General features: G+C 48.7%; 1 long non-coding RNA gene across 1 annotated transcript; it reads right to left on the minus strand.

The window, feature by feature from the left end:
- Positions 1 to 2,875: 2,875 nt before the first annotated feature.
- On the minus strand, positions 2,876 to 4,608 carry LOC125941636 (uncharacterized). The gene is made up of 2 exons (XR_007464513.1): positions 4,570 to 4,608; positions 2,876 to 2,997 (listed from the first exon to the last, which is right to left on the minus strand). It is a non-coding gene; the product is annotated as an uncharacterized LOC125941636 (long non-coding RNA).
- Between the last annotated feature and the right edge of the window lie 3,473 nt (positions 4,609 to 8,081).

The following is an 8,081-nucleotide window of genomic DNA, read 5'->3' on the forward strand; positions in this document are numbered from 1 at the left end:
GGACAGCTGGTACCACCCCTGGCCCGATAATAAAACAATAAACCTAGTTTTATTTCTGTATTGAAGAGCTTGATAGAAGATGTCGTGCTTCTTGCGAAATATAGTCTAACTGCTTCTCACTACACAGAAATAGTCGTAGTTTAGTCGAGCAGTGTTGGAAAGGTTGCAGAAGAACCGTGTGCACCTGCTGTGGTGGAAACGAAACAGGTCTACATTGAAGTCCTTATTCATTGGCTCCGTAGAAAGTAGCACTAATCCTTGCTCGCAGTCCGACTCTCGATACCGGCCCATGAGCTCAAATGCCGGCCTCTTTTGATTGCGAATGAATTACGAGGAAGCTTGACGCGTCATCGGCGCTGCCGTTGCCATGCTGTCCCGCTTGTGGCGTGTGTGCATAGATCGCGCGTGTTATACTAGAGTGCATTTAAGCCTTTAACTGTCAAGATAAAGACTTGACCTAGAATGTTTTAAATGCGAAGCATTTCTTGGTGAACATTTGCTACTTTGATAGATAGATCTATCTATCTATCTATCTATCTATCTATCTATCTATCTATCTATCTATCTATCTATCTATCTATCTATCTATCTATCTATCTATCTATCTATCTATCTATCTATCTATCTATCTATCTATCTATCTATCTATCTATCTATCTATCTATCTATCTATCTATCTATCTATCTATCTAGCTGCCTACGTCCTTGTGCTCTCATGGCGGTTTTGTTAACTTGGTATGTACCAAAACTGGCATACTATGACAAGAGTATATGACGAATATAAATGATATGACATGACATGAATGCCATGACATGGGTGTCATGTAGGTCATGAAACAGCCGCCTACGTCTTGGTGCTCTCATGGTCGTTTCGTTAACGTGGTAGGTACCAAAATTGGCATAGTATGACAGGAGTGTATGATGAGTAAGTGATAGGTCGTGACATAAATGTCATAAGATGCGTGTCATGTAGGTCATGGCAATGACCCAACGAAAAAGATAAACACTCAAAAACCACTGGAATGGGTTCGGACGTGGGTACTAAGGGAAGGAGACACTAAAGGATCATGGTAGAAGTCATAGTCATGAGCATGACTCAGCAAAAATGACAATGACTCAGCGAAAAAGGATTAACACAAAAACCACTGAAATGGGTTCGGACATGGGTACTAAGTGAAGGAAACACTAAATGATCATGGTAGAAGTCATAGTTATGAGCATGACTCAGCAAAAATGACAATGACGTAGCGAAAAAAGATTAACACTCAAAAGCCACTGAAACGGGTTCCGACGTGGGTACTGAGTGAAGGAAACACTAAAGGATGGTGGTAGAAGTCATAGTATGAGCATGACTCAGGAAAAATGACAATGACTCAGCGTAAAAATATTAATTCTCAAAAGGCGCCTAAATGGGTTCGGAGGTGGGTACTAAGTGAAGGAACCACTAAAGGATTGCGGTAGAAGTCATAGTCATGACTATGACTCAGCGAAAACGTCAATGAATTAGTGAAAAAAGATTAGCCCCGGTATTCAGAAATGGATCTTAAGTTGAAGCCCGTGCGTGAATTGGTTTAAATGATGCCTGTCGGGAACGCGCCGGAGGAAACGCAATGGGCGTCATGGGCATGTTCATGCCAGGCGTCACTTAGATCAAGTCAAGCGTGGGCTTCAACTTAAGATGCATTTCTGAATATGAGGGTAACACTCAAAAACCACTGAAATGAATTCGGACGTAGGTACTAAGTGAAGAAAACAATAAAGGGTGGTTGGTGGTAGAAGTCATAGTCGTGAGAATGACTCAGCAAAAATTACAATGACTCAGCAAAAAAAGATTAACACTCAAAAACCAATGGAATGGGTTCCAATGTGATGCTAAGTGAAGGAAAAGGCTAAAGGTGGATGGTCGAAGTCATAGTCATGAGCATGATTGTCTTTCGCCTTAAGGTCCCTTAGGCGTAGCTAAAGAGACTCCTGAGGACTCATGACATGAATGTCATGACGTGCTTGTCATGTAGGTCATGAAAGAGCCGCCTACGTCTTGGTGCTCCCATGGTCGTTTCGTTAACTTGGTGGGCTCCCCGCACACTGCTTCGCATAACATCGATTCCCACAGGCCGTGGGATCTGCAGTGCTTTTATTGCGATAGCAATTATATGGACACTCAAAAGCAGATTTCTGCGTTGGCGTCGCCGTCGCCGTGAGGTTCCCTATGACGTCAATGGAGATGAAATCGTCGCCGCGCGCCGAACGCTGTATGTGCGAGTGAAAGGGCGTGAGGGGCGCGCGCTTTCACGGGGAGTGAACGCACGGCGGAGAACAAACGCGCGTTCTGCGCCGTGCTCGCTTAAGGGCTGCAGAAGTAGGCGTCTCTTTCCTCCTTTACAATCGCCATATATGTAGAGCAAACGCGCCTTCTTCCGACAGGCGAGAGGCCGTGGGGGAGGGGGGGGGGAGGGGGAGGGAAGGGAGGCGACGTTTAGCTGCGGCACCAAGTGCCTATTTATATCAGAGGCTCCGGCAACAGTCACCAACGCCGCACGCATTTTGAGCGAACGCGGGCAAAACGCCGACGGCGTCGACAACAGTTCTGCGTGTTGCCGGTGCTGCTGCATGTCCAAGTTTATACAGCTGATAAAGCTACTATCATTACTCCGTATAGCTCTCTACAAATTTGCTATCGCAATTGATGCTTCGCCTTTCAGGTGAAACTGCGACAACATTTTTCTTTTTTTTTTGTGTTCTTGCCCGACCGCGCACGGTCTTCGTGCGGAAGTCGGTTTATTGTTTGATAAAAATGATTGCGAACGATCTTGTCAAGTCCCATCAAATCTGTGCCACGTGCAATTTCACAAAGTAGACGCAAGACTCCTTGTCAAATGAGGAAAGATTTATTTTGCTCTATATAAAAGCTCGTTCCGCGCTTTTTGTGCGTTCATCCAACGTTGTGACCCCAGGTAAGCAGTAGTTGCTTTATGAAGCTCCACTGGACGGCATCAGCTGAAAGAAAATTACAAGCATGTTACATTTACAAGCACGAAACAGCATGTTACAAGCATGTGTCATTTGGTAGTTAGATATAGGAATACTGCGTGTAGAGGCGAAACGTGCGAAAGCGGTGAATGGGCGGCATTACAAACAAAAGCAACTCGCTTTTATACATATATGGCGTAGAAAATACACGACTCATCCCAAACAATACCCTAAAATATGAAAACATCCGATTTGCAACCATTCCCCCATTTCCGGGCATTATTTCCTGCACTTTAGCCGCACAAATACACTGGCAACTTCGCGTTTGCAAAACTTGGCCTCGGGTGACGCCACGGTACGTTACATACACACAGACGGACGCAACAGGCACTCAAGACAAATGCGTGGGTGCAAAGCCTGTTTTCAGTCCTTTAGTAGACGGTATTTTCGAATTACAAGTTTCTGATATGTTCTTCGTTCGCGCGTTCTGCCGGCGCCCGCCAGACAATCCCATGTTATCACTCTTGGCAATCGCCCATCGTCTTTTCAAGAGACGCGAGTACCGAAAGAAGGTATATGTTGTTGCGGGGCCACGAAAAACGTCACAAACTTGTCCCTCCAAGCAATGCCTCCTTTACTAGATGCCCGCCGCGTCGCTCGCTTTCCCATTGGGGCGGCGGTTCCCTTAGTTCTGCATGAATTCCGTGAGGCGGCGCTCGTTGCCTTTTCAACTTCCGGCGACGGCGGCAGCGGCGGCCGGATACTTCCGCCGGCGCGTTGATAGCGTCTGCCGCCTCCGAGACGGTAAGAAATGCTACAGTAATCTCAGAGGCCGCATCACGTGATCTAGGTTGCAGGCGTGCGCCATCAGGGGCGCTCGTTGCCTTTCCGCGGAGACGAAAAAAGGGAGAGGGCACGGAACCGGGTTTATCGGACAACGCGGCAGGCATCTAGTAAAGGAGGCATTGCTCCAAGATTCATTACACGCCAAACTCACTTTATCACCCCGGCCGAGCTGCTTATCGTTAACTGCGTCACAGCGCGCTGTGCGACCAGCGTGCCTCAAAAGTACCCCTGAAAGTAACGAAATTACTTTTCAATAATGTCTGGCGTCAAAGAAAGCGGCACAAACTTCTCCTAGCAAGATGCATGCACTAGACTACGCACCAAGTTAGCAGGGAAGAAGTTTGGGCGTGTTGGTGGGTCATTGTAATCTTAACTGGGATTCATAGCGCTAAAACGACACAAGGACGAGGAAGAACACGGGACGAGCGCTAACTGTAGTGCTCGTCCCGTGTTCTTCCTCGTCCTTGTGTCGTTTTAGCGCTATGAATCCCAGTTAAGATTACAACTAAGCACCACGGCCGAGTTAGTTCTCGCTAACTGCGTCACGGCGCCCTGTGCGGCCAGTGTGCCTCAAAAACCGAAATAAGTTACAATAATCCCCTAGGAAGCGTCGGAAACATGTCCCAGCACGATTCATTAAATCAAATTAACTGCACCAGGATGGCCGAGCTGTTTTTCGCTAACTACGTCTTAAGTCTCGTTCCCGTGCCGTAAGCCTAATTGCGTCGTAGAGTGTGAAACAAGATTTCTCACCTTGCCGTAGTCCAATAGTGCAGTGGTGTCTTGTCCCAGTGCATAAAGAACACAAGAATACGCCGAAAGCCCAATAAACCACGTTACATAAAAAAAAAAATTGCCGCGTATCTGCGTGCTTCGCTGCAAATGTCGTCGAAAGACGATAGTCTTCTGCCGGCCGTACTACATAAGTGCTGGTCTGATCCGCGGCCACCCGTGATGCTGTTCTCGTACCATTTCCGTCCTGGCATGATAAATGCAATGGAGGTTTGTTTGAACAGATTTCATTTTACCGCATTATTTCATCAAGCGGCCATTTATGTTTTGACCTGCCTCAGACAGCGCTTCCTTTATGTTGAATGGGCCGCATCTGGCTGGCATTGATAAAATTGAGGAGGCGCTGCGTGAGACATGGACGCCATCTGCCAATACATCGGCAAACATGAGCTTGTGCAGAGGGTTTCCTTCCTCCATGGCAGAGGGCGCTCGTCGGCGCGCAGTCGGGGAACGTCGTTCATCGGCGCGCATAGCATGGCATTTTCAGCGCAGCTTAAGAAACTAGGGTTTTTAGAGTTACGTATCTATGTACTTTCTATTAAAGGAACACACCTCCTAATACTTACCTAGTGATGTTGCGCCTCAGATACGAGTAATATTTACTTTGTGATCGATAACGTTCACAAGTATGAACAGCCGTACCAGTTTAAGTAGTGTGGGCGGTAAGCAAGTGGTCCAACTTTGGCCGGGTGGCTGAATCGGGTGACAGACAGACAGACAGACAGACCAAATTTTCAGCGTTTAAGTTCCCCAAGAAAGACTATCGTCTTTAAAAAAAAAGAATGAGAGACAGCCGGGGCGCCGCGCGCGAGCGCTCAAACGCGCGCGCAGCCGTCCTCGCTGGCTTCGGGAGAGTGTTTGGCGGATGACGCATGCATCTGGCACGTCATTGACCTGTGGCTAGGTAAGGCAAGGAAAATAAGTCGCAATACCCAAGTTCATTTAAACGCACAACGTTTTAGTTTTCGTGGCATAGAATTTAAAAAATAAATCAATGCCTGTTAACTTAAGTTCACTTTCTTTTTTTTTTCGATGCTCGCGGCAGCTAACGTTCGGTGTCAAAAGTATAGCGTGACGTATGGTGACGTGTTTCCTGTTGCCAGTTTTTGCAGAGTGTCCCCTCTTGTTGAATTTCTTTCTCTATGTCTATTGGCTCCGTAGGAAGTGCGTGATGTGCCAGGGCCATGATCTGAATTTAAAGGCCTGCCTCTTTTTATTGCGAAGGTATTACAGGTTGACACGTCGTCGGCGATGCCGTTATCATCATCATCATCAGCCTATAGTTTATATCCCGTTTATGCCGGGTACATGTATCGTGCGCGTTATACTAGAGGCACTTTAGCAGTTTTATGACTCGGTCACATACTCTGTCTCACAATGGATGGATGGATGGGATAACTTTATTGTAAGGCCCTGCGGGCTTCGGGGCGCAAGGCCCCATAGAGCGGGCTACTCCCACGTTGGGACTGGGAGTTTTAGCTCCCTGGCTGCATCGTGGGCTCGCTGGACGGCCCAGGTCCGTGCTGCGTAGTGCTTCTTGTAGCCTGGCGGAGTCTTGATTCTTGTTTGCGTGGGTCCGACCACACGGCCAGAGCAAGTGATGTACGTCTAGCGTTTAAGGCAATTTTCGCAATATGATGTTGTGTGTAGCTCAGGCATGTAGTGATGTAGCCTGTTCTGCGTAGGGAACGTGTCGCTTTGAAGCATTCTGAAGGTGATGGCTTGAGGCCTGGGGTGCTGTGCAAGATGCGCCGAGTTTGGCGAAACTCGGGATCTTCACGAGCTCTGGCGACGCCCCAAGATGAAAGAACTAATGGTAACAAGAGAAAGTTTTTTCCGTCGGCACGCCTACAGTTTCATTGGTTTGTCTAGATTCACTCTAGGTGGCTATCATCCCTTGGGCGTTGCCATATGGGCGGTCGACAAACTGGGGCTCACGTGATCATACGGTCGGTGCAGGGTCCTGCCTTCTTTCACTTGTTTGTCGTTCCACCGACTGCTCAACAGGCACAAGCAATTGTTATAAAATAAATGCGTTTAGTACAATCAAGCATTTTTTAAAATCCTCCTTAATATTAGTCACATTAACGTGGGTTGTAAGCATTTTAAAGTTTACAAGATATACATTGAATATGTATTAAACTAATTTGTAGTTTAATACGTTTCGCGTTTACCACGAGGGCACGCTCACCCTCCTCTTTTTTTCTCTGGATTCGATTGGCGCGGCTCGCTACGTGCTTGCGCTAGCATTTCCGAGCACCGATCGGTGTGGGCTTGGTTTTCTCACTGGGCTTTGAACAGATCGCTCGTTGCTCCTTCTCTTTCCTCGGGATTGGATTGGTGCGGCTCGCTACGTGCTTGCGCTAGCATTTCCGAGCACCGATTGGTGTGCACTTGGTCTTCTCACTGGGCTTTCAACAGATCGCTCGTTGCTCCTTATCTTTCCTCGGGATTGGATTGGTGCGGCTCGCTACGTGCTTGCGCTCCCATTTCCGAGGACAGATTGGTGTGTGCCTGGTTTTCCCACTGGGCTTTTAACAGATCGCTCGTTGCTCGCGCTAAAAAAAAAGGTGCGAGTAGGGTGCGAGTAGGGTGCCTCGATGCGCGAAGTACTCCAGCTGCCCCAGCTGCGAGACGAAGTGAGCGTCGGCTAGTGCACAAGTGGTTTGCCGCACGCTTACAGTGTAAGCACTCAGGAATGCCGGAAAACACTCATGCAAGGGTCAGAAAACTACGCTTTATTGTGTTTTACTTTCCGATGCACCTTCATACTGGCTAGCGTCGAGCGATGCTTTCTAACAACCGCAGGAAAGTCTTTATACTGGGTAGCACCCCTCTGGTCGCGCAGAACATGCCAAACACCCATGGGCCACCATCTTTAACAGCACCGTAATTTCGGCGGCTCAGCGGAAAGTTGTCGCCCATCAGTAGGTGCACTCGATTGTACTTTTGCTCGCTGCGAAGAAGGCACTCGTCAACTTGCGCTACCTACCCGGGGCCACCGTGTGGAGGTCGTGCCAGCAGGTCGTCCCTCGTGACCTCACGGGGGTAGTTCCTTCAGTCGGCGATGGCGTGCTCCGAGAGAGTAAACGAGTCGCCGGTCATCCCCTTCAACACCCATATGTCTACGCTTTTGCTCACGCAGTACGCGAGCCAAATAATTTGCAGCCTTGAGAGGTGGTCGCTCGGACGGCCGAGGCGGTCCGTGTTGGCGAAGTAAGTTCCTTCGCCTCTCTGCCCGTGCAGTGCAGCGGTACCGTGCAACTGCGAAAACTGATCTCGGCACCTGTTGCACCGGAAGGCAGCCCGGCGTCCATTCTGAGGGGGTCACATTATGTGACCCCTTCGCGTGCGCTGGTTATTTGGTCCGGGTTGAACCCCAGGTGCTCGCAGGTGCCCCAGTACTCCGATGACGACGCCGGACCTGGCCCGGGGCTGAGGCGTGGTGGACGAGCAACTCTTGATACCGGAGA

This window comes from Dermacentor silvarum, chromosome 11 (assembly GCF_013339745.2).
Source record: "Dermacentor silvarum isolate Dsil-2018 chromosome 11, BIME_Dsil_1.4, whole genome shotgun sequence".
NCBI lineage: Eukaryota > Metazoa > Arthropoda > Arachnida > Ixodida > Ixodidae > Dermacentor > Dermacentor silvarum.